Below are 26746 nucleotides of genomic sequence, written 5' to 3'. Positions count from 1 at the left end.
TGAAACTGGCGCCCTTTGGTCATCCCTGGAGTCCCGGAGTTAATGAGGTTAACCTTTCACTTAAGTCATCTTAGATCCGCTGCAGGCAATGACCCTGACTCAGGACCCTACCCCACAGGGTGCTTTAAGACCTGTAGGTGCTGTTAATCCCCCCTGACTCACTCTTTCTAGCACCAGGGAAACTCCCAGCTCTGTGTGGTTCTGTCCTTCTGCCCGATGGAACCTTAGAGGTCAGCCCCTCCTATAATTTTTTGCCTCTTTTGAGTCATGGAACTCTTTCTTCAAATCAAACTTTAGCTAGAAAGCCAAGTTACCAGACACATCAAAGCAGAACTACTGTGCCTGAAAAGGAGGTGGCAGTCTCCCGCCACAATACCCAATGCCACTCCAACCCCTGCTGTGGCCACCGAAGGCTTCCATGGAACTCCTCCAAACCCCAGGGTTTTACAGATGGGGAAAATGAAGCCCAGAGAGGGGAAATCACCGGCCGAAACTCACACAGCCAGTGAGCAGCAGAGACAAGAGACCCAATGGCCTCCTGGCTCTTGAACCAAACCCCTAGCCCAATGTCAACCTCATGAGGCAGTCTCCCTGAGCTACTCTAGCTACTCCCTGCTTGAGGTCCTGTCTGTTCACCTGCGACTCCCATGTCTGCATCTGCAGCCCAGACTTCAGCTTCCGACTCCTCGCATAGCCTCTTGGATTCCTCCACTGAGGTATTCCGCAAGGACTTCACGCTCACCATCCAACCTGAACTCATGCCTCTCCTCTTTCCAAACAGCTCCCTGTCCAGTGGTCCACTTCACGCTGGCTCATCACACACCCCCATTGCTCAAACCATCAACCTGGAATCATTCTTGATTCCTCCCTCTCCCCAGTAAACAGTCCCTGTAGCCTTCTTCCACCTTGACCTTCTATTTCTCTCCATCCTTGCTGCAATTTCCTTATTTCAGGCAACCATCAATTCTCCCCTGGATTTTGGCAACAGTCCCTTAACTGGCTGCCCTGGCTCCAGTCTTCCCCTCCTGTTATCTAGGATGTAGTCGACATAATCTTTCGTAAACATAAGTTTGAAGCAGTTACTTTCTTGTCTATGATTTCAAAGGCTTCTCAATTCTCACTGATCTTCAAATCAAGTCCCACTTCCTCAGCTTGATTTACTAGGCCCTTCGTCGTCGTCTGACCCCCATTTACCGCTCCATCCATAACATCTGGGATTCCCTGATTCAGACTCCTGCAAAATAAGGTGGAATTACTTTGGGTCCAAAGTATGTGTATGTGTGTGTGTATCGGGGTCTAACTTTGCTATCCGTAGGCCTTTGCATAAGCTGTTCTCTCCTCTTTCACCTTGTTCATTGCTTCCCATACCCTGGGGCTGCCCTGAGCTGTCACTCTTCTTCCCCCCCCCCCCTGCATTGTGGTGACCCCTGTGACGCTCCCACAGCACCTGTCCCGCCCTCTCCCAATGAAGAGTCTTTGCTCATTGTCCTGTCGCCCACACTGAACTCAGAGATACCTGAGGTCAGGGATTGCCTCTTGTTCAACGCTGTAGCCTGGACACTAGAACGTAGTAGGTGCGCGATAAATAGTTGGGGAATGAACCAGTGAATTGCTTCATGAGCATTTTTTGTTGTTGTTCTTGTTTGACCTCATGTCATAAACTGAGCCCGAAAGTTGACCACTTCATTTGACGTGTCACTGCCATTTTCTGTAGAACAAAAAATATATTAAAATAGAAAGAAAAAGGAAAAAGAAAAAAATCAGAGCAAGCACCGCTCTAAGAGAGTGAGAGGCACTTTGCACCCGGCTCTGAACAACTGTACATAGGTGGAGACGCCTCATCCGTCCAAGAAGATGCAAATATTTTCCCGACCTATTATTTGGCTTTCAACTTTGTTTATAGTGTCCTTCCATGTACAAAGAATATCTAATTCCCAAAATTCGTCTCAGTATTTTTCTCGAAGAACATCCATCTCTTTTCTAAGCTGATAAAGCAGGTTTATTTATGGGTGCATTTAAATAGACTATAATGTTGACGACAAGGACAACGTATCCTCTGCCGCACCCTCAGATCCTGGGTCTGGCATATGGCATGCTCTCAATAAATACCGGGTGGATGGGCAGGTGAATGGAATGGCTGGATGGATGAGAATTAAGGAGATAGGGAGGCAGAGAAAAAGGGGGAGAAAAGGAAAAGAAAGAGAAGGGAAGGGATTAAGGAAGGCGAGAGCAAAGGAAGGGGGCTAGGAAAGAGGGGGATTGAAAAGAGGTAAAGAGGGAAGGAAGGGAAAGGAAAGGAGGGAGGGAGAGCGGGAGGATGGGGAGAAGAAAGAAAAAGAAAGAAACTAAGTGCTCAGTACCTACGAGCGTCTGGCTACTCTGTTGACTGCCTCCATGGCACAGGCCTGGCTTCAACCGCAGCTGCTGGCTGCTGGCTCTGGGCCTGCGTGACACACCTGCCTGGCAGGGCTAAACTGTGCTTGGCAACTCAGATGCCCATCCCTCCTCGCTGCAGGGCAAGTGAGATTCCAGCTCATCACACCCCACCTTGGTGCCCAGCTAATTCTTATCCTAGCTTCTCAGCCCCTGTCTGTCTCCTTCACTCCTTGATCTTGGCCTCCTTCACCACCTCCAAAAGGTTGGCATGTGCTAGTTCTTAATAAAGCTGCAAAGGATGTGAGGGAGCAGCTGCTCAGCCTGGAGGAAAGGGCAGCCGCTGTCCCCTTGATCTAAAACAACACCATCACCTCCTTTTTTCTCTTCCCAGCACTCATCACTGCTATTTTACATTTATTGGAGGGAGTAGAAAGGGGTGATTGAAGCACTGAAGCTACAGCAAAATGGCCTAGGTTCAAATCCCAGCAATGTCCTTTCCTAGCTGGGTAACCTTGGGCAAGTTTCTAACTGCTCTGTGCAGTTCAGTTTCCGCACATGAGATGATGGGGCCCCACCTTTCCTTAAAATTAGTGTGAGGGTCAAAGGAGTTGATGGACATCAAAGGTTTCTCACAGTGCCCAGCACATAGTAAGGGCTCAATAAATGTCGGCTGTTACAGCATATTGTTTTTACTGCTATCTTCCACCCAGAATGAAGCTCTGTAGGAAAGAGAATGGTATGTCCTTTACTGCTGCATTCCCAGAGCTTAGAACAGGATGTAATGCCTCAAAGACACTCATTTCCATTAAAATAATGCATTTGACAGCTGGGAAAAGAAAGGCCCAGAGAGGCTGAGCAGCTTACCTAAGGTCACACAGAAAACTAGAGGCAGAGCTCCTGGCTCTTTTAGCTCTACTGCACCACACATCTGCCCAGAAGGCCAGCTGAGGAGCAGCTGCAGGAGGTCAGCATGAAGGCTGCAGCTGTGCTATCGATATGGCCCCTGAGCCCTTCAAATGTAGCTGGTGCAATTGATGAGCAGAATTGTTCACATTATTTAATTTTCATTAATTTACATTTAAATTTTAAAAACTGATGCTCGACTGTTATTCAGAAACTTTAATGTATGTCTGGAACAACTTGAGTAGGTAAATCTCTTTCAACTATCAATTTTATAAAATCTCAATACAGAACAAAAGTATTTCCCTTAAAATTTATCCAAAAGTATCCAAATTGAGATGTGCTGGGAGAGTGCAAAATACACACCAAATAGGGAAGGCTTAATGTGAAATAAACAAAACAAAGAGTGTAAAATAGCTTGTTAATAATTGTTCATATCCATTATATGTTGAAATTATAATACTTGGGATATGTTGGGTTAATGGTGGATCATTAAAATTTCACCTGACTCTTTTCAATTTTTTAACATGACTACTAGAAAATTTAAAACTACATATGCGGCTCATGTTATACGTGTCAGTGGGATACCGCTGGGCGATGGCATGGGGAAATCATAGTGGCTGCCTGGAAGGGGCGGAGGCCTCCGCTGGGCTCCAGTACAGGGGGGCAGGGGAGCCCCCAGGTGCCATGTCCGGGCTGTTCTTCTTGGGAGGCCCCAGCCGCTCCCTCCTGCCTGCACTCTGACACTGCCTGGGAAGTGACAGGGCCAGGGAAGCAGCTCAGGGATTAGCGTTAATTCTCTCCCTGGAGGGCAGATGGAAAAAGGTTAAGTGCTGAGTGGCAGCAGCTGCCCAATTAAGCCCCGGGAGAGGGGCGAGGGCGGAGGAGGGAACCAAGGAATGTTCTGAAGGATTCCCAGGGAGACAGGAAGCCACAGGGCTCGACCTCGTTTATCTCATTTCCCCCTCGCCAGTCCGCATGTTTCCCTACAGGCGCAGCGGGTCGGTTCACTCTCCCCAGACCACACTGCAGGCTCGGGGCTGACCTCGGCTCTGTCCTTCCACGTCCTTGCTCCGGTTCTTTAGATGAGCAGCAACCCTCATTTCAAAACTGGTTACCAGCTTTCCCCTGCTCTAGGCACACATGAGAGGCGACGACACTTGAAAGCTAGAGAGGGATTCCTCCAAGGCTGAGGGTGGACATGGACCCGACGAGCTCCACTGACCAAGTGTTTCTGGTGCAGGATCTTGAAGAATTCTCACCACACCCCTGTGCCGTAGTTACTGTGTTCTTCATCCCCATTTTATAGACGAGGGCATTGAGGCTCGGGGAGGCACAGCACATTGCCCAGATAAGCAGGTAGGCAGTTGGGAGCCAGGGGCTTTGAGCATGAGGTTACCTGATCTGACATGGACCCCAAGTTTAACACCTGTATTGTGTTGCCTCTTCTGCCAGCAGCCTTCCAACCAAGTGTCAGACTCCAGCAAGGAGGCACAAGTGATGGTATCATGACCTCAGACTTCCTGTGGTCCGTCTAATCCTCTGGTCCGTCTAAGCCCTGGGCTGAGGGTGAGGAAGGCTGTCATGTGGTTTAGATGCCACCTCCTCCAGGAAGCCCTCACTGACTCCCTGCCCACTCCCTCCCAGCTAGTTAGTGCCCCCCTCCTCACTCCCTCTGCTCTCCTAATCGCTATAGTTACCCAAAAATAACAGCCAACATACGTGGAGTATTTTACTCACATTATCTCAATTTATATCTCACAACCATCCTGTAAAGGAGGTACCGTTAATACTTTCTAATAATGACAGATGAGACAAATGAGGTACAGAAAATAATGCTGATTGCCATTGGTCATGGGGTTCATAAGTAGCTAATAACAACCCAGAAATCTTTCTGGTGCCAATGTATCCTGAATGGAATGCCACTCCATTCCTGCCTCCTACACAGCACCCCATTCGATCATTGGTTTCCTTGTCTGTCTCCTTCACTGCCCTGAGAGGGAATTAGCAAGACTAAGACATTGCTGGTGTGGTGACACTCCGAGTAGCACTGGTTATTATCTAGAGCTACTGCGCCTGCCTTGCTCACCGCTGAGAAACCCTGTGCTAGCTTGGAGCAAGTCATGGGGTCCAGTCCCTCCATTTATTCACTCGGCACGTACTGGCAGGGCTGCTTCTGGGTGGCAGGCAGCAGAGGGCTAGCAGTAAACAAGACTGACAAGCGCCCCGCCCTCACGGAGCTTCAGGCAAGGCAGGGAGACGCTGAAATCAAGCATTCGAACACACAGTAAAGTAACTTCCCGTAGTGACAAGGACAATGAAGAATGCTAAGAGCTGAGTGGGTGGGGGAATGGGGGGGGACAGGGAGGGCTTATCTGAAGAGGTGACATTTGAGGCCAGCCCCAGGAAGGTCCAGAGGAAAGGGTGCTCAGGGAGCGCCAAGGGCAGGGCCACGACTCTGCCACAGAGCTGGCTTACGTGGTCAAGAAACCACAAAGGTTTCTAACAACTGTACACAACAACGTGTGCGAATGCTCCCAGCAGCATCATTCACAGTAGCTACAACGTGGAAACCGCCTAAATGTCTATCAGTGGAGGAACAGCTCAGTGGTCTGTGGTATATCCATTCAAGGGAATATTTTAATTCAGCCGGAAAAAGGGATGAAGTTCTGAGACATGTTGCAACGTGGATGCACCTTGCTAAGTGCAAGAAGCCAGACACAACAGGACTCGTATTGTAGGATTCCACTGATGTGACACATCCAGAAATGGCAAATGTATACAGATGGAAAGTGGGTAGTGGTTACCCAGGGCTGGGGGGAGGGAGGGTGGGAATGGCTGCTGATGGTATGGGGTTTCTTTGGGGGGTGATGAAAATGTTCTAAAATTAGATTGTGATGATGATTGCACAATGCAGTGAATATACTACAAACCATTTGAACTGTACACTTTAAATGGGGATATTTTATGGTCTCGAAATTGCTGCTCAGTAAAGCTAAAGAACAAAAGAAAGAGAGAGATAGAGGGAGGAAAGGAAAGAAAGGAAAAGGAAAAGGAAGGAAGGAATTAAAAAGACAAAGGGGTCAGAAGCAGGAGAGCAGAGAAAAGAAAACCCAGAGTAGACCACCAAGCATTTTACAGAACTTTGGGTTCCTTCTAACTGTGAATGGGAGCCCTGGCTACGCTGAGCAGGGAACCTGGCGGCATTTGAGAAGCAGCATAATGGTTAAGAGCATGAATTTGCATCTATCCAGGTTCAAATCCCAGCTGAGCCCAAGTTCTCAGCTATGTGGCAGTAGCAAGCTGCCATCTTTGGCAGGCCTCAGTTTTTCAACAACGAGATGGGCTAAGAGCTTCTCCCTCCTAGGGAGGCTTCATGAGCACTTAGAATAGTGCCTGGTCTGCAGGAGCAGGTCCACAAAAGTTTGGTAACTTAAAGAAACAAAAAGGTGCCCACTGAATGGTCTCCGTCTGCCTGGGAAGGGAGCACAGCCAGCCAGGGCCTGCTGTCTGCTTTGCAAGCCCTAGCTGCTTGCCTGGCTCAAACCACCGAGTAATTGCTCCCAGGGCCTCATTCCAAATGGGCCATAAATCAGAGGCCAGGGGTCCGCTCCTGTTACCAGCAGCTGGCAGCCAAGTCCCGCCCCGGGATATTTGGAAGCAGATGTTGCCAGCCCCGTCCAGCCCCCAGAGGCCTGTGTACCTGGGCTGCTTATGTCCCAGCCCTGGGAGCAAACATTTCCATGACCTTTAAAAGCAAAGGCTGTTAACGAAACAGCCTCCTGAGGTTTCCAGATGTTCAGCGGCATGTTTCAAGGGGGGAGGTGGGCAGCTAATGGGGTGTTGGGGGTGGGGGGGTTGCTGAGAGAAGGACAGTCAGAGCTAATACTGGTTTCCTTAAGAAGGGACAGACGGGGAGGCCAGGTGGGTGGGACAAAATGGGCAAACTGCAAAGAAACAGCCCAGGCTTTGGACTCACATGTTCTCCATTTCTTCAAGTTCTCCATTTCTTACGAGCCAGTGGCCTAAAGTAAAAGATAACCTTTTCTAGGCCTCTGTTTTCTTCCCTGTGAAATGGTATAATCACCTGAGTTGAATATATTTGAAGGATGGGAAGTAATCAAAGAGAAAGCTTCCAGCGCAGAGAATAGTACATAATAGGAGAATAAGAGCAGCTATTATTACAAGAACTGCACACAGAGCCTTTGTTATTCAACAAAACTTTCTTGTCGCTGGACACTGAGCACCGTGAAGGACAGAAGAGAGGCCTAGGATGCCCTTAGGAAGCTTTCTTTCCTTCCAAGACCAGACTTTGAGAAGACTCAGAAAATTCCTCAGCAATCTTTCAGCAACAAGAGATGGGGAAAGAGTTTGGCTTTAGGGCTCAGAGGTGTCCAGAGGCACGTCTCCCTTTGGCTTCCTTTTCGATGGGTTGCCAGATTTAGCAAATAAAATACAGGATGCCCAATTAAATTTGAATTTCAGGTTGACAACAAGTGCTTTGTTAGTATGTCAGTCCTAGTAAATATTCAGGGCCTACTTATTTTTTTTTTAATTAAAAAATTTTTTTTAAACATAACATACAAACACGGACATTCTTACCATATGATCAGTCTATTCTTATCATATAATTAATAACTCACAATACCATCACATAGTTGTATATTCATCATCATGATCATTTCTTAGAACATTTTCATCAATTCTGAAAAAGAAATAAAAAGGGGAAAAAAAATGGTATATACTATACCCCTTACCTCTCCCGCTCACTGGTTGCTAGTATTTCCATGTACCCAATATATTTTAGCCTTTATTTTCCCTGTTTTTTTCTATATCCCTTTCATTGATCACTATCATTTCAGTCTACTCAATTTATTTGAATATTTGTTCCCCCTATTATTTATTTATTTGTAGTCCATATGTTTTACTCATCTGTCCATATCATAGACAAAAGGAGCATCAGAAACAAGGTTTTCACAATCACACAGTCACATTGTGCAAGCTATATCATTATACAATCATCTTCAAGAAACATGGCTACTGGAACACAGCTCTACAGTTTCAGGCAGTTCCCTCCAGCCTCTACAATATACCTTAATTTAAAAGATGATATCTATATAATGTGTAAGAATAACCTCCAGGATAATCTCTCAACTGTTTGAAATCTCTCAGCCATTGACACTTTAGTTTGTCTCATTTCTCTCTTCCTACTTTTGGTCTGGAAGGTTTTCTCAATCCCTTGATGCTGAGTTCCAGCTCATTCTAGGATCTCTGTCCCATGTTGCCAGGAAGGTCCATACCCCTGGGAGTCATGTCCACGTAGACAGGGGGAGGGTGGTGAGTTTTCTTGTTGTGTTGGCTGAGAGAGCAAGGCCACATCTGAGCAACAAAAGAGGTTCTCTGGGGGTGACTCTTAGGCCTAATTTTAAGTAGGCTTAGTTCAAGCCATACTTAGTGAATTAGTTTCCTCAGGCTATTGTAGCAGAGTAACACAAACTGGGTGCCTTAAGGCAACAGACATTTATTCTCTTGTGATTCAGGAGGCCGCAAGTCCAAAATCAAGAGGTGCTCAGGTTTGGCTCCTTCTGGAAGGAGCCTCCTGCTGAGCCTCCTCCTGGCGGCCAGCCATCCTCCATGTTCCTTGGCATGTAGACCCATCACTCCAGCCTCTGCCTCTGTCTTCACAGGGGCCCTCCTCAGTGTATTCTCTTCTCTTCTAAGGAAACCTGTCATTGGATTTAGGTCCACCCTAGTCCTTCCTAATCCAGGATGATCTCATATCAAGATCTTTTTCCTGCTAACATCTGCAAAGTCCCTTTTTCCAAATAAGGTCACATTCACAGATTCTGGGTGGATATATCTTTTGAGGACAGGGGTGCTCTGCATTTGCTAAAGCTGCCAGAATGCAATATACCAGGAATGGGTTAACTTTTACACTGGGGATTTATTGGTTTACAAGTTTACAGTTTAGAGGCTGTGAAAATGTCCAACTCAAGGCATCAACAGGATGATACCTTCTTCCTGAAGAAAGGGACTGCTGGTGACTCGGGGCTCCTCTGTCACATCACCAGGCACATGGTATAGCTGTTGGTCTCTTCCTTCTTTCCAGGGTTCTGTTGGCTTCCAGCTTCTGGCTTCAGTGACTTCCTCACTGAGCCTCTCCGTCTTCTCTCTGTCATCTGTTTCTCTTAACTTCTCTGGTTTTTCTCTCACAAAAAGGATCCAGTAAGAGGATTAAGACCCACCTGGGGCATGCCTCAACTGAAATAATCTAATCAAAAGGTCTACACTCACAACAGGTCTCCACCCAGAAGACTGGATTAGCGTTAAGAGCATGATTTATCCTGGGGTGCATACAGCTTCCAACCATCAGAGGGGTCACCATTCAGTTCACTGCACTTACACTAAAAAATAATTCATTGTTTTCTGAAATTCAGATTTAACTGGGCACCCTGCATTTTATCTGACAGTCCCAGGACTTTGTCCCTAGGCTAGGTCCTTTGTGGTAGCAATCGGAAAGCAAATCTCTCCTGGCATCGTGTTGGCTCAGAGAGGATCATGGAACTCTCGCCAGCCCATCCCTGTGGCCAGGGGAGCTTAACTACACTGGTTGCCAATGCCTGGTTTACATGCTTCACCCCCAGACTGAGGGTAGAGTCAGTTCATCACAGGCTCCTGGAAGGAGGGTGGTTCTCCCAAAGCAAAATCCAGGTGCTGTGTAGACAGTGTATTCACGAGCAGTGGGAATGGGGTGGAGGCAAGGCAAGAAAAACTGGATCTGCTGTGAACCAAGGTGCAGCGGGGGATTCCTGATGCAAAGGCAGGGAGGTGGGTCATCCCAGCTGGCGGGATGCCCAGGGACAGAAGACAGAAGCCAATCTCTTAGGGCATAAGAAACCCCCATATTTCTCTTTGCCTCTGTGGCAGCTTCTTTGGGAGAACCCCACCTCCAGAAGGCCCCACCCTCGTGATGTCTCTTCTCTGAGCCTCAGTTTCCTCATTGGTAAAAGAAGGCAACAATTCAAACGTTTTGGAGTTGTGAGGCTTATCTGAGGTTCAAATGACCCCTGGCGTGGGGCGCCGTGAGTTCTCATGTAATGATCACAGTTTCAGGAGGCAGCTCTCAAAACTTTATTCCCTCAGAGCAGGATTCCTTGAAAATACCAAAATTGCTTATGATAACTTATCAGGGCTTCTCAACTTCGGCATGATTGACCTTCTGGTCTGGGTCGTTTTCTGTTGTGGGGGCCTGTCATGTGCATTGCAGGATGTTTGACAGCATCTCTGGCTTCTACCCACCAGAGGCCAGCAGCAGCCCTCACCGCCCCCCACCCCCACCCCCGCCACTGCTACCAGTTATGACAACTAAAAGTCTCCTGACATTGCCAAATGTCCTCTGGGGGATGAAATCACCTCCTCCATTGAGAACCACTGTGATAATAGGATAAAATACAAATATATGCTCTTATAAACATGCATTAAGATATTGCACGAATACATATTGCAAACCCTACATTATACATGTCCCATTGGGGAGGCATATCTGGATAGGCTGAGCCAGCTGAGGTTCCTTAAAACAAAGTCCACATAAATTGGAGTGAAGACACCGTCCCCTGAAATAGACAAGCCTGAGTATTCTTCCTGCCCTGAGGGACTTTTAAACTGCATTGAAAATGAGAGTCATCTGTCTCAAAAATGTTTACTTGTCAAGTTAATTGAATGGGGAAAGCTGGGGATGGGACAATGCCCAATTGCCCAATGATCTCCTTAGCTTCATTTTAGCAAGAGCCCCAGGGCTTCTTGGAGAAGCATCAGGATTTGTGTAACATTGGTGTCTTACAGTCAGGTTTTGCTTTTTTACTATTTTTTTTAAATAGTAAAAATAAGGGCCAGAACTTTCATCAGTTGTGGTGGATGGAAGGGAAGGAGTGTAGATGCCTGCAGCTAACACCAAGGAGACAGCCAAATTCAGTGCAAGGCTGTAGCAGACTTTGCAGTGAAAGCTTACCTCTCACTGGCTGGACGTCCTTGGACAAGTTCTCTCTCTGTCCGACAGAGCCAGCTTCATGGGTATATGACCTGTGCAGTGGCACAGGGTCCCATGCTCAGAAGTGTCTTGCGCTTGGTTTAATGCTCTATTTGTCGCTGTCTTGAAATCCTTAATAATTTTTGAACAAGGGGGCCCACATTTTACATTTTGCACTGGGCCTCATATCACGTTCCCCACCCTGCTCCTGGGACTCGATCTTTGCATCTTTAAAATGGGTATAACAACACCCGCCCTTCGCAGGATAGCTAAGAGGATTACGATTCCAATAGTTGCTGACAAGTCACAACGCTGCCAGTACCTGCCTGGCTTATCCCAAATAACAGTGGCAGCAGTCATTTACAGACCAAAGGAGGTTACCATCTCGGAAGGAAGTCTCTAACTATAGACCTGAGACCCTGACTCTAAGCTGCTGGAACCTTTGAAATTCTCACCGTTTATTATTTTTGTTACTCCCATCTGTTTCCTGTAGCATTTGGCGATGAGCTGTTGAAATGCAAAAGGCCTGTAGACCCATCTGGGGCTGATAGGTGCAGGGCAAGGAGACGGAGGGTTGGGAGTCTTCACTCCCTTGGGCAGCCTGGCTGGGGAAGAGGGTTCCCAGGGGAGAAATAGCAGAGCTGAGAAAACAGGCCGAGTCCCCAGAACTTTGCAAGGGAGGAAGGAAGAGGAGGTTCACATTTATACCCTGTTAAGCTTTCCTAAGAGGGGGGAAAGGGTGGAGCTGGTCCTAAGGGATGTGCTCCGAAGCCGTCCTATCCATTTCCCAGCAGGCTGCAAGCTTCTGCAATTACAGAGCTTCTAAAAGGGCACAGTTCACCACTGTCCTATCTCAGGAGGCAAGTTGCAGGCCCGTCCCAGCAGGTACCCAGGGACCCAACCCACATTTATATGTGTCCTAGAGAACTGAAACCGGAGCGTCCACCTGGGATAAATAGAAGGTGCCAGACAAAGCCTCGGGACACTGGTGGCCACCACCTCCGAAAGGAGATCTTCACCACCATCCACAGAAAGGCCAACCCAGATAGCTCCTGTGTGTAGGCAGATGGTGTTTGGGGACCACACGGATAGACCGGAGAGTGTGGAGGTGCTGGCTGGGCTTCCATGGGCCTCCCCGATGGATAACACAAGTTCCCCCTCCACTGGGGACAGGAAGGGTCTAAATGCTGAGTCCTCTTCTGTTCCCATGGCCCCAGGAGAGCCCAGACTGGTCCAAGTCATCAAAGACCTTTCTCCTTCATTGTGTCTCCCCCACCTCTCTTCCTTCCTCCAGCCAGAGTTATCCTTTCTATCTACAGGTCAAGAAGCTTTCCTCTTGCCCCACTCTTCTCCCAAATCTATTATTTATGTCCATCCATCCTTCTCACACCTCTGAGGCCTAAGCTTTTGAAACTCAGAAACCAAGAGTCGACTCTCCTTTCTCTCAGTTTCTGCTTAGTCATGCCATCCCTGAGGCAGTGAGTACAAAATGCACAGGCTGGCACAGTGGAGGAGGGGGTAGGGTAGAAAGAAACATCAACAACAAAAAAGCACATCAGTTACTACTTTAAAATCGATATCCCACCACATATTCTTAATCATGATGACAAGAATTATGATTTCTTATGTTTCATAGAAGTATGGAGATATGCCTATGGGGCTCTATCATCATGGGAAAATCATCTCTCTGGTGACAAGATGCTGGAGGAGGGAGAGGTACTCTTGCCTTGTGCTCCAAGGTACCAAGCCATGGAGGTGCTGTGGACACCCAATGCCCAACACTGCCTGGATTAGGAACCCGTTTCTTGAGGTTGAGACTAAGCAAGACTTCTTACCTCCATGCCCCGGACCTTCTCACTTCTGAGAGCAATTATCTGAGATGTTTGTCCTTTAGAAAGTCATCTCTCCAGAACACAGCAGCAGCCACTAGAGACTGTGATGGAGCCATATGGGAATTGGTAGGCATTCTGGTGCTCAGTAAGGAAGCTTAGCTGCAAGAAAGTCATAGGTGCTTTGTTCCCAAGCTTCTTGTAAACAGGAGCATTATTTAGCCAATAAACCTTAATAGCTATATCAATTAGGATAACAGCATTTTGGAAACATCCTCACCCACCTGGGGAAGGTTTCCAGCCAGGTTAGGGACCTCTTCTTTCTCCAGTGAGCAGGGCCAGCCACACACACAGTCACCATGGACTGCAGTCCTGGTGGTAAGGAGAACTCTGCGGCCATGGGACATGGAAGTAGCTCTGAGAGTGAGGAAGCCTGGAAAGCAAAGCACCTCATCCTAATTCAGAAATGACATTTCCAGTTGTTTCATGATGATTGGGCTCCCTTCAACAAATGCATTTTCACCTTCAGCCCTGGGATGGGCCTTTGGAGGTTATGAGGCCTGAGGATGGGATGGAATGAGGGAGGCAAGGTTGAGTTCGGATCTACCATCACAGAACCCACTTGGACCCTTGTCGAATATTGGTTTGGGATCGAAAACCAAATCACAGAATTTCTCAGCTGAATGTGCCCCAACATTAACAGCACCTCTAGTATCCCACCTGAGCTCCTGCATGGTGACTGAGGGAGAACCCCACCACAGACCAGCAAGCTGGCCTCAGCTATATATCCCCAGACATAAAATGGGAATAACCTTTATCCTCCTCTATCAGATCAGGAGCTATCTGAGGGCAAGGACATGGCTTATTTATTTACCACAGGGCCCAGGAGAGGAACTTATACTAACAGCAGCAGTAATAATAATTAATAATAATAAAGTAGCCTTTATCGAGGACCTACTATGTGCCAAGAACTATCCTAAGCATTGGTCATCCATTATCTCATTTATTCTTTGCAACAAACTTCTGAGGAAGGTACAGTTATTATCACCATTTTATAAATGAGGAAACTGAGGCTCAGAGAGAGGAAGTTTAATCTACTCTGTTTTTGATACTTGATTCCAGCTCACTTGATCTCCCTTATCTTCCCTCCCCACCTCTTCCTCTTCTACCAAAAAAAAAAAAGAGCACCATCTGGTACATGAAAAGACTATGATAAATGTGAACTCAAATACATTGTGTCTAGAGAATCTTCCACTCCCTCTCCTACCCCCAGAATCACTGGCCATTCGTTCCACATTTATTGCAAGCCTCCTCTGAGCAGGCATTGGTCTAGCTGCTGAGGATAAGATAATGAGCAAAAATAATCATTGTGCAGTCTTCAAGGAGCTAACATTCTAGGAATATGGTCAAACCTGCTGGAAATTTCTATAAGCAAATGATGCTGGCCCCCTCCTGAGATTTATTCATTCACTCTTTAATATTTGTGATTTATTGAACTACGTTTGGGTTAGGCTGCAAGTAACAGGAAACCCAATTATCAATGGCTACATTAAACTATAAAGAGAAGAGTTTGTTTTTCTTATATGATGTAACATCCAGGAGCAAATTGTTGAATGACTAAAAGATGTCAGAACCGCTGTCTTAGAGAGTCTCTTGGCCTTTGCTCCCATGAACATAAAATGCCTGCCATAGCTCCAGCCATTAAGTTTGTATTCTAACCAAGAGGAAGGAGGGAAAACCATGAACAAAAGGGCCCAGAGGAGTTGACTCAGCCTCTTTTTAAGGAAGTTTTCAGGGAGAACTTAGCAACAACTTTCTCTTACATTTTCATAACAGATACTGTTGCTGTCTGCTTAAGTCCCCTTGACACTTGTCACTCAGGTTCAATAGCAGCTTCATTCCGCAAACACCTTTCTCTGGCCCTAGCATCTTGCTAATGTCACCACACAGAGTAAGCCAGAAGTGCTGGGTTTAATGCTGCCCGGGAGCAGCCTCTAGCAATGACAAAAAGCAGTTGGTGACTAAATACCTCTGCTTTCTCATCCTCCGGTGGGACAACTCGGGCTTGTTCTATTTCATCTCTCAGAGGCCCCCAGTGGGATCAAGCCCCAGCTGCCTCTAGCAATAATTTGCTCCCTCACACTCTCCACATTGGCTTCTTCTCTTTCTTGTCTCATCTCCCCCACTTCCGCACCAATCCTCCACGGGGTCACCTCTCAAATAAGCCAGTTGCTCGTCAACCTTTGCCCCAGAGAGCCTGCTTCTGGGGGAAGACAACCATGTCGGCCTAATTGCGTCGCGCGGACACCCCGGCCATAAGGAGTCTGGGAACTGTGTTCTTTGACGTGGCTGCATCGCTGTCACTGCTGGGGTGCTGTTGGTAAGGAAGGAGAACAGACGCTGCGTGAGCACCTTGCCATCTCTACCAAATCTACTCTAAGCCAAACACTGAGCTGGGCACAGCCTCTGCCCTCAAGGGAGTTCCAGTCTCCAGGGCGAGGCAAACAAAGAGACAAACCATGCAGAGCTCAAACTCCAAAGTCAGTTTGTCTGACTCCCTGGGGGAAGGACTGATGTCTCCGCTACTCGTGAAAGCTTGTATGGGATTGAGACAGGTGAAGAAGAGGAGCAAGGTCTTCCAGGGGCTGGGAACAGTATGTGCAAAGGCCAGAGGCTTGAGACAGTCAGAAAGGCCCCTCGGGCTAAGGAAGACTGCTCCAGCCCTCCTTTTATTTCCCTACACTGCTGGCCCACCATCCTCTCACACTCTCCTACACACATGCACACACCCCTCCATCTCCCTGCACACACATACACACACCAACCTCTTTGCTCATCTCTTTGTAAGTAACTACACTTATGAAGTGCCATGACATGCCACTCACTAACTCCCTGCTACCTCTAGATCAGGTTCAGACATTCCCGTGTTTGTACCTGGAACCCTCCAAGTATTGTCTTCATAACCAGAGAGTAAAAATTTCAAATCCCAGCTCTGGATTAACCCTGAGCAAGTCAAATAGTCTGTCTGAGCCCAGTTTTCCCATCTGTAAAATGGGAATTAAAATACCTACCTCTTGTCTTGATAGTCTCACAAGCAGTGTGGACAACCAAAGCTATAGGCTGAGCCCCTAATCTTGGGGTTTGTTCATATGAAACTTAACCCCGCAAAGGATAGGTCAAGCCTACTTAAAATTAGGCATAAGAGTCACCCCCCAAGAGAACCTCTTTTGTTGCTCAGATGTGGCCTCTCTCTCCAGCCAACACAACAAACAAACTCACCACCCTCCCCCTGTCTACGTGGGACATGATTCCCAGGGGTGTGGACCTTCCTGGCAATGTGGGACAGAAATCCTAGAAGGAGCTGGGACTCAGCATCAAGGGATTGAGAAAACCTTCTCAAACAAAAGGGGGAAGAGCTCAATGAGACAAAATAAAGCGTCAGTAGCTGAGAGAGTCCAAACAGAGTCGAGAGCTTATCCTGGAGGTTATTCTTGTACATTAAATAGATAGCATGTTGTTAGTCAAGATGTAATGGAGAGGGCAGGCCACGGTGGCTCAGCAGGCATGAATGCTTGCCTGCCATGCCAAAGGACCTGGGTTCGATTCCCAGTGCCTGCCCATGTTAAAAAAAAAAAAAAGATGTAATGGAGAGGCTGGAGGGAACTGCCTGAAAATGTAGAGCTGTGTTCCAGTAGCCATGTTTCTTGAAGATGATTGTATAATGATACAGCTTTCACAAAATGACTCTGTGATTGTGAAAATCTTGTGTCTGATGTTCCTTTTATCTACCTTATCAACAGACGAGTAAAACATATGGAATAAAAGTAAATAATAGGGGGAACAAATGTTAAAAAATATTTAAATTGAAAATGTTAGTGATCAATGAAAGGGAGGAGTAAGGGGTATGGTACGTATGAGTTTTTTATGTTTTATCTGATTATATATGTAGAACGAAATGATCATATGTTAAGAGTGTTTGAGTTTGTTTGTTGTTACATATATTTTTTAAATTAAAAATTTATAAAAAATACCTACCTCAGCGTTGTGGTGAGGGCAGAATGAGGTTGTGTTGGTCAAGTCCGTACACAGTATCTGACATATGTCAGCAATTTTTTTTTTAAATTATTACCTTAATATAGCCAATCTTACTATATTACTCCCTAATATTGTCCCCAATCTGCAATGCTTATTCCCACCACCTCTTTTGCGCTCCAGCTGTCCCCTCAGTTGAAATGCGTCTATAGCTATTCAAGGCCCAGGAGCCTTTCCCCTCTGTCTATTCCTTCTCTGACTCAGTCAGTCTCAAACTTGGCTGCACATTAGAACCAATGAGGAGCTTTAAAAAATCCCCCTGCATAGGCTGCCCATGGGGCCACTGCACCAGAATCTCTGGGGGCGGGCGAGACTCAGGCATCAGGACTTCTTAGAATCCTCTTCTCTACCCCAGATGACTCTGTAGAACGAAGAGGTGAGAGCACCAGTTCTCAGCCCGGCTGCATTTCAAAGGCCTGAAGTTTGGCCCACATTTACCCAATGATTTTCACTGTTTGACGACTGGCTTGTGTGTGTTTGTCTTGTGCAGCAAAACCGAGTTCTCACAAGGAAGCACCAAGAGTGATCTTCCCAGCATCTGCAAGTGCTCACCTTTCTTTCCACACCTGGTCAAGACACACGAGCTGCGAGGCTGGTGGTCCCACAGCTGCTCATTTACTTGGGTCTCTCCTGCCCGTGTGCCTTCCTTCCCAGCAGTGGCTGCTGCTCACATCCCCAGGAAGCGGCCTCTGCCTTGTTTGCATGAGGCTCTCAGTGGGGACTGCTCCAAGCAAACCAAAAGGGCCTGTCTGGCCCTCCCAGTAGCCTGCCCGACTCCCACAAGGTCAGAGAACCTGCAACCACGCTCCAGCCCAGCCCCAAGCAGCGCCTCAGTCTCACAATGGCATACATTCTTGAGAGGACCTTGGGGGAAAAGAAGCAGGCAGGCGGCTGCAGATTAAGCTTTCCAAAGATGGCCAGAAAAATATCCGCCTCCCACATGCTCCTCTTACAGTGTAGCCTTGCTCCACAGTCAGCAGAGAACCGGGCCTCTGTCTCATCCCCTTAAACCTGGACAGAGTTTTGTGACCATGGCAGTGTGACAGAAGCAGCGCTGCCTGACTTCCAGGCTAGCTCATAAGGGGTGATTCAGCTTCCTCCTCATTCTCCATCTGGGATGGTTGGTTTTAGAGCCAGGTCGCCACGCCGTGAGGACGCCCAGGCCACTCAGAGAGGGCACATGCAGAGGTTGTGGCCAGCAGCCCGCCCCAGATGACAGCCAGAGTCAGTCCAGATGGGGGAGGAAGAAAACATCTTCCAAGGATTCCAGTGCCAGGTAGGACTGGACCTCAGGAGAGACCTGCATCCCTAATGCAGCCAGTCCCCAAACTGTGAGAGGTAATAAGAGTAATGGAGTGAGGCTTGTTTCACAGCACTAAGTTTAAGTGGTTTTATAGTACAGCAATGGAAACGACAGTTATTATAACGGACATGATATAATAATGGATAACTGCTCAAGGCCTTTGGGGCAGGGAATTCCAGGGACCCCAGGACCCACCAGGTGGTCTAGAAGAGGGCATGTGAGCTCTGGGTGGGGGGCCGCATCCCCTTGGTCCAGCAGACCCTCCACCTTGCAGGCAGGGGCCCTGGCAGGAGGTGGGCGGGAACAAGGCCCTCCAAAGTGGGGGTCCAGGAGGGGCCCTGACTCTCTGGATCTAAGGGTGACATCATCTCCTGACGTCCACCCCTGAGAGTGGCTTAGGGACACGGCTGTGGCCCGTGGGCCCCCCTGCGTGGGTGAAGGTCCATTCCTGTCTTCTGCAGGGAGGAAGCAGGGCCTGGGGCCAATCCACTGGGCTTTGCCATCAGAACGGAGCTGTCACCTGAAGATGTGTTTGCCTTGGCTCCCGCGGTGTTTTTTTTTAGAAAAGTGTTGCCAACGTTTGAAAATTGGAAGACTTCAAATAAAAACCTGTAGATGTATAAATATGCCCCCCCCCCCGATTATAAAAGCAAATGTGCTAAGATTTTCTCTTGAAGGTCATATGATCTGGCCCATGGGGTCCACGTTACCTTGGGGCTGCAACTAGCTGGAACTGGGAAGATGGAGGTGCCCTCACTTGTGTGCCCCACTCCCCACCACTCCCTATTGCCTTAACTTCACCAAGCTTTACACATCACGTTAAACCACCTGGCCGCTGTAGGCCCTGGATCTTAGAATTCTCAAGGTACATTTGCTCAGCTGACCACCCAGATGAGTCACTTCCTAGCTGTGTGACATTGGGCAAGCAACTTATTTTTCTCTGCCTCTGTTTTCTTGTCTGTACAACTAAGATATACCTGCCATGGAGCACTGGGGTGAGACCCAGAAGAAAAATGCTTATGAAAGACTTGTCCCTGCATCTGGCATAGAGTGAGCACTTTATAAATAATTGCTGGTATTATCCCTATGGTTATTTTTGTTATTTGAAGCTTTGGGCCCAAGTCCCTGCCCACTGGGGTTCCTACCATCTCCTGGGGCTCCCAGTTAGGCAGCACAAGCTGTCTCCCAACATCCCACTCTGCAAATCCATCCCCTGAGCCCAGGAGAGCCACAGGGACGGGAAGCAGCCCTGAGCCGCAGCCTTGCCTTGAAATGTAAATATTAGTGTTGGCCCAGCCCGGGAGTACTGAAAACAGAAGAGAGAGCACAGTGGAGGCCTGGGCAGCTCATCTGCCAGGAGCTGCTGGGCAAAGGGACCCCCACCCCCCACCCCAGCCTGGCCCTCCAGTGCTCCTGGCTGCGTGCAAGAGTTCAGTAGGCAGCCTTTGCACCCCCACCCTACACCCAAGACCAACAAAGGGTGGGTCCGGAGCATCTCTCTGAGGATACTGGGCCCGGGGTCTCCAGCCGTAGCAGAACGAGAGTTGACGCTGGGGTTCCAGGCAACAACTGTGACAAGGATAACCCCAGAGTGGGGCCAGCACAGCCAAGGCTTCTCTCCAGAAGAACAAGCTGCAATTGGCTTCTGCGACTCAAGCTGAATAACTCCTGAAGCTGCAGGTAGCTGGATAATTTAAGTGAAAGCAGTTAAAGCCAAAACGACCGGAGGGCTTAGTTAGGATCAGGCTGCTGAGCTTCAGTGCTCTCTTGCCGGCAGTGACTGGAGACCCACTCTGGCTACTTGAAGCCCTTGAGAAGGGGTAGGAAGAGTCATTGTCATACCTGAGACCTTGAGAGACCTAGGGACTAAGGAATGGTCCTGTTGAGCTTCCAGGGTGACTCATCTTACATTCCCTGTCAACAACAATGCTGCAGCAAATTTCCCAAGTCCTGGGCCCTGGGTGTGTCTCAGTAGCCTATGCCTGGTCGCCTCGAAGGAGGAAGAGGTTTCCAGGGTGGCCTGTGGAGCCAGTCAGACCTGGGTTAGCAGCCAGGCTTTGCTGCTCGCTAGCTGTGTGACCTTGGCCAAGTTTCCGAAACGTTCTGGGCTTCACCTGTAAACGGGTGATAACTATACCCACCTCCCAGGGTGGTTTTGAGGATTAAATGAGCTTTCACCACGTGCCCGGAGGGAAGAGTGTGTGGTGGCCATGGGATGAATGTGCTTATGCCAGCTGGGCAGAGCTCGGTGCAGTGTCAGCTCACAAGTCCCTGCCCTGCTGTCAGTCAATAGCCACCGCCTCCTCCCCCGTGACTGCTTCCCTTAGCAGAGGCTGGGACCCAGCAGCTCCCTCAGCATGACTTTGTGGACGTCCCAGGCTGGCGGATGAGAACAGTTTTCCTGTGCTCGTCACTTCCCTGTGGGTGGGCAGACCCTGCCAGCTGCTTCACGGGTGCCCGCTGTCAGGGCTAGGCAGGGAGACCCTGATGGCGCAACCCCCTCCCCTGCCCCCCACGGGAAGCCACTTCCCCTCCCCAACCCTGACAACAGCACCCACTGCAAATAACCGTAGACACAGCGAGTTTCTGTTGAGGAAAAAATCCTTCTCAACTCAATTCGCTGCCAAACCAGGCGAGTGTTCCAACTCGACGAAATTATCTTGCACTGAGCTAACAGTGACAGATGAACAGAGAGGCGAGTGGGGACAGCAAGCAAACAGATCTATTTCCCAGCTCAGAGATTGCATCTGGGCTTTCCCCCAACAAAAGACGAATTTCTCTGCGGAGGTGTCCGCAGGACCTGGGGCTGGAGTCAGTTTTATTGCACTCGGGCTGGACTGAGCAGCTGAGGACGCAGACCTGAGGTGCAGGCAGCCAGCCCCTTCTGCACCCTGGGCCTCTTTCCACCCGAGGAAGCTTTCACATGCTCCCATCCAAGAGGCCAGCGGAGTACTGGGGGGGGGGGGGGGGGGGGGTGCAGATCTAAGAAATGGCAGTTGCTTGGTGAAAAGGGATTGGCTGTCTGGGTGGGGGCCAGGGGGTGGGGGGGTGTGGAAAACAAGTCAACTTCAATCCAACGGGAAATTATTCTTTGCCCAGGCCTTCCATCTTATGAGTTTTCCCAGCCAATCTTGAGCACTAGGCAGCCGTGTGGCGATTGGAAGTACTTTTGTGGGGGCGCAGGGCCTACTGGGGACAGGCTCCCATGATGATGAGACTGGAAGGCTCTCGAGTCAGAGGCTCTAATGCTCTGTGGCTGCAGAAAAGGCCAGGTGTGCCAAGACAGGTGTAGTTGTAGGTACTGTGTTACTGCTGGAACGCAAAGCTGATGAAGGGGGGTGGGGGTGGGTGGGAAGGGGTACACATCTAGCACCAAGGCTTCCTCCTGCCCACCACAGGCACCCTGTGTGAGCTGCTCAGTAATTTAACAGCTCAATGCCCGAGCAGCCCCTTCCGTCGGAGGGGACTGAGAAGACACCCTCTTTTACCAAAAGGGAGTTTGTTTAAAGATTGTTACAGAACTCCTGGAAGTACAACAGTTAGGTCAAAGGGCATATGCATAAACATCTTGATAGATACTGAAAGCTCTACCAGTTTCCACTTCTGTATCAGGCAAGGCTTCCTGTGTGGCAACTTTGAAATTTCAACTACATAGTAAAACAAGCATTTCTTTTCTCATGCACTTGCCCACAGGCCGACTGGGGTTCGGCTGATCTAGGCCTCAGCATGGTGGGGCTGGGCTCTGGCCAAGGTCCCTCCTCCTCCCTGGGGTCTCTAATTCCTTTGGAGATGGCAGGAGCACAAAAGGGACGTGTTTGTGCCACCATCACTTCCGCTTCTATGCCCTTGGCCAAAGCAAGTCGTGTGGCCAAGCCCGATTCAGTGGGGCAGGAGGTATTCTCCTCCTAATGAGTTCGGGGTCAATAAGCAATAAAATAATCTATACAACTCCTTGCCATGAATGTGTGTACATGCCTTATTATGCTCACACATGTGCACAAAGAGGTGTACACAAGAATGTTCATTACAACAGAGTTAGTGATACTGAAACCCAGCGGGAAAAAAAAGCAAATATCCACCAATAAGGAAGAATAAATAAACTTCATGACATGCATATAATGGAACACTATGTGACAGTTAAAAAGGAATGGGTTCTACCTCTAAAGACAGGTTTTGAAAGATTCCCAAGATACGATAAGGGAAAAAGGAAGTCACAGAACAACATATATGTACGATCTCTTTTCCTGCGGGAAAAACCACCCCACTGGTGTGTGTGTGCACGCACGTGTGTGTGCATGTGTGTGTGTGTGTGTGTGTGTACAGAAGGAAGACCGGGTGGATGACCATAGGTAATTTCACCCATGGGGATGACCTTCTGAGTTATTTGAATCTTTGACAAAGAGAATGTGGTTTTATATTATATGTGAAGTTTGTTTTCTTTTTAATTAAAATACCAGTAGGAAAAAAAAAAAGAGGACATAGCATTGTTAGGGGTCGAAACCCGATTAGATGTGAATATTTTAGGGACTTTGGAATGCTTGAATCCTGCCCAACCAGGACCAGACAACACTCCCCACCTCCCTGCCAAATGTACACCACACACGCACACACACGCACACACACGCACACTCCTGTTCCCATAAAGCTCTTCTGGGAGACAGACTCACATGAGAAGTCAGGGGAAGGGAACTAAAAGTTGCCCTTTTATTATGAGCCGAAGCACACAGATGACCCATGCAGGCTTCGGCCATCTGCAAGCCCTGCCCAGGGTATGGCTGCCTTGCTTGGCCTCACGAGAAGCAGGAAAGAGAAAGACAAGATGGTCACGCTGGCCCGAACTTCCGCTTAGCTATCCAGCTCCAGGAGAGAGGAGAGGAGCCATGCCTTGTGAGGGACATGCGACCACAGGGTGACCCTCCCCACCAGTGAGCCCAATGGCCCCCCTTCTCTTGCAGAGAGGCAAGACAGGAAGTGGGGAGGGAGTCCTCACCTCTATAACTAGAACCGTTTCTTTCAAACCTTTAGACCTGCAGTGTCCAACCTGGCCCCCACTAGCCTCATCAGGCTGCTTCAGTTCAAACAACTTAAAACGCAGTAAAATAAAGGCTCCGGCTCCTCAGTCACAGCAGCCACATTTCAAGTGCTCCCCTGTGAAACTGGGTGAGTGTTAATTCGAATTAGTAGAGTCCTATACAAGTGAAATAAAAATCAGACAGAGAGAACACCAGAGGAAGGCGTGGAAGCTGGAAATCAATGGAACCCAGCAATGAAAGGAGGAGACGCCGCCATGGGCACCGCCATGTGGCAGAAAAGCCAAGGACCCTGAGATTGGTGCAGCCAGCCCCCCTTCTCTTGCAGAGAGGCAAGACAGGAACGGTTCTAGTTATAGAGGTGAGGACTCCCTCCCCACTTTCTGTCTTGCCTCTCTGCAAGAGAAGGGGGGCCATTGGAACCCCACAGTCTCCAGGAAGAAAGCACCACCTTGCTGATGCCTCAATTTTGGACTTCTCCTAGCCTCAAGACCGTGAGCCAATCAATTCCTGTTGTTTAAGCCAACTCATTGCATGTTGTTTGTTTTAGTAGCCAAAAAACTAAGACAATGGGGAAGAAAATGCTAACAGTCCACCTAAAAAGAATGACGTTAAGAGTGAAGGAAATAATTCCGATGAGGCATTTATGCAATGTCCCAAATATAGGAAGCATGTATTTTTCTAATACATGGTTAATAACTTCATTTTAATCAAAATCAAGTAACTTTGAAGCTAACACTTGCCTCTCCTCAAATAGACGTCCACCTGGATTTTGGCACATTCTGGACTCTGCAGGTGCCAGCCAGCCCTGGAAGGGCCTCCCAACCGAGCATCACCTGGGCTGGGCCTGGGCGCCCGGCCCTCCAGTCTGCTCTGCAGCTGGCAGGTCAGGGTAATTCACTTCTGGCTTGTTATGAAATTCAATTGCTGAGCACAGGTCTCCGGCTTCTAGCCAAGCACCCCAGACCCCCTCCCAAGCAGCCATGTCAGAGGAAGAAAAATAATTAGTCATTAAAACAAGCGCTTCGGGGATACGGCAGACGTCAAGCCCCAATCTCCCATCCCAGTGACATTCTGACACGTGAGACAGTTCCCAAGCCTCCTGCTGATGCCCATGATGCATCTGCCAGTCGTTTCTCAAAACGGAGTTGGTGGCCCAGCGCCCTTGGGCTGGGCTGTCCGGGTGGTTGTGGGCTCCACGTGCTCTGGGTTCTGTGGGTCACTCACCCTTCTCCATCCACCTGACAGGCCTGGATCACACACAGCACCTCATGTTAACAAGCCCAAAGTCAAGGGCCTGCCTGCCATCCCCCAATCGCCAATCCACCTGTCTGTCCTTCCATCCCCCAACCCACCTGTGTCGGTTTGCTAACGCTGCCAGAATGCAATATACCAGAGATGCACTGGCTTTTACAAGGAGATTTATTAGGTTACAAATTTACAGTTCTAAGGCCATGAAAATGTCTAAAGTAAGACATCAGTAAGAGGATACCGTCACTCCAGAAAGGCTGATCATGTCCGGGGTTTCTCCGTCACATAGGATGACACGTGGTGACATCTGCTGACCTTTCTCTCCTGGATTGATTTCCAAAATGGCTCTCAGATCCTGTGGGGTCCTTCTGGCTGCTCCTGGGGTGTTTCCCGCGTCTAAGTGTCTGTGGGTCCTCTCTTGGCTTCTCAGGGGCAAACTCTAGATTTCATCTCTTAGCTCAGCATCCCGGGAGGCATTTTCTGAACCCAAGCATCTGGGCTTTCTCCAAATGGTCTCCCTCTTATAGGACTCCAGTAAGTCGATTTAAGACCCACCCCCAATGGGTGGGGCCACATCTCCATGGAAACCACCTAATCAAAGAGTCCCACCCAACAGTGGGTCTGACCCTACAAGATTGGATTAAAAGAACTTGGCTTTTCTGGGGTACATAATAGTTTTAAACCAGCACACCACCTATCAATTCCTCCATCTAGTCACCCATCCTTTCACCTCTATACCAGCATCCCCATCCACTCTCCATCCACCCATCCATCCATCTGTCCGTCCATCCATCCACCCAACCTATCTGTCTTTTTGCCAGATGACACATCTATTCACTCAACCAGACAACAGACACTTAACGAGCACCTACTAGCCACTCATCTATTCATTAACTTATACAGCAAACATTTCTCCGCAGTTATTATTAATTCATTCATTCAACTGACAACATGGATGGAGAACTATTCCAGGTACATAGGATGCTGCAGTAATCAGTACAAAGTCCATGCCTTTAAGCAACAGTTATAAAAATGTGCTTTCACCAATTCGTAACAAAGTTTTCACATCTATGCAAGGCGTTAATAATAGGGTGATGTGTGGGAATCCTGTATTTTATGCATGATTATTCTGCAAACCTCCCCCCTCCCCCACCCCTAATAAAACAGACCCATCAATAAATAACTGTTCTGCAAGGTTGTAAGTACATGGATAAAGATATACCTAAAGTGTAGAGGAACTCAAAGAAGCTGTACAAACTCCAGTCTGGAAGCTTTTGGTGATAGCTTCCTGAGTAAGGGGACTGGTGAGCTGTGACTCACCTGTAGGCTTGAACTTCAGGCTTCATTAAGTTCCAGGGTCTTCAGCTCTGTGACTTGGGGTTGTGACATCCTGCCTCTAAATGTTCATTTTATCACCTGGAAAACGCAAATAACAGTGCTTAGCATGTAGAATTTGAACAGACAATGAATATGAATATGAATATACAATGAATATGCCCGATCAATAGCTGCATGAGAAGCAGTGAGCCAAATGAGAAGTGGGAGGGAGGGCATTCCAGGCTGCAAGAGCCAAAGCAAACGCCCAAACACCAGAAAAATCTTGTTGAGCACAAGGCCAGGGCATGGAGACAGTGGGTTTAGCTGCTAAAAGTAATTTAGGGCTTCTGAAAAAAAAAGCGATCAGTGAAAGGTAATGAAAGGGCTGAGGGAAAAACCGGCCACAGCATCTAGGACAGCAGTTCTCAAAGTTTGTTCCCCTGAGCACAGCATCAGCATCTTGGGGGAACTTGCAAGACACGTAAGTTTTGGGACTTCACCCCAAACTTACTAGACCAGAAACTCTGGGGCTGGAGCTCAGTAACCAGTGTGTTAATAAGTCCTTCAGATGATTCTGATGCACTTAAGCCTGAGAATTGTGCAACTGCTCTAGATGCTAAGA

General features: G+C 48.4%; 1 long non-coding RNA gene across 1 annotated transcript; it reads right to left on the bottom strand.

Moving 5' to 3' along the window:
* Window positions 1-910: 910 nt before the first annotated feature.
* On the bottom strand, window positions 911-26746 carry LOC143657855 (uncharacterized). The gene is made up of 6 exons (XR_013162982.1): window positions 26636-26746; window positions 26128-26223; window positions 13416-13564; window positions 13138-13293; window positions 1517-1708; window positions 911-1234 (listed from the first exon to the last, which is right to left on the bottom strand). It is a non-coding gene; the product is annotated as an uncharacterized LOC143657855 (long non-coding RNA).

This window comes from Tamandua tetradactyla, chromosome 15, assembly GCF_023851605.1.
Source record: "Tamandua tetradactyla isolate mTamTet1 chromosome 15, mTamTet1.pri, whole genome shotgun sequence".
Taxonomy (NCBI): Eukaryota; Metazoa; Chordata; class Mammalia; order Pilosa; family Myrmecophagidae; genus Tamandua; species Tamandua tetradactyla.
Note: the sequence above shows the minus strand (reverse complement) of the source record. Positions and strands in the feature narration are given on the sequence as shown.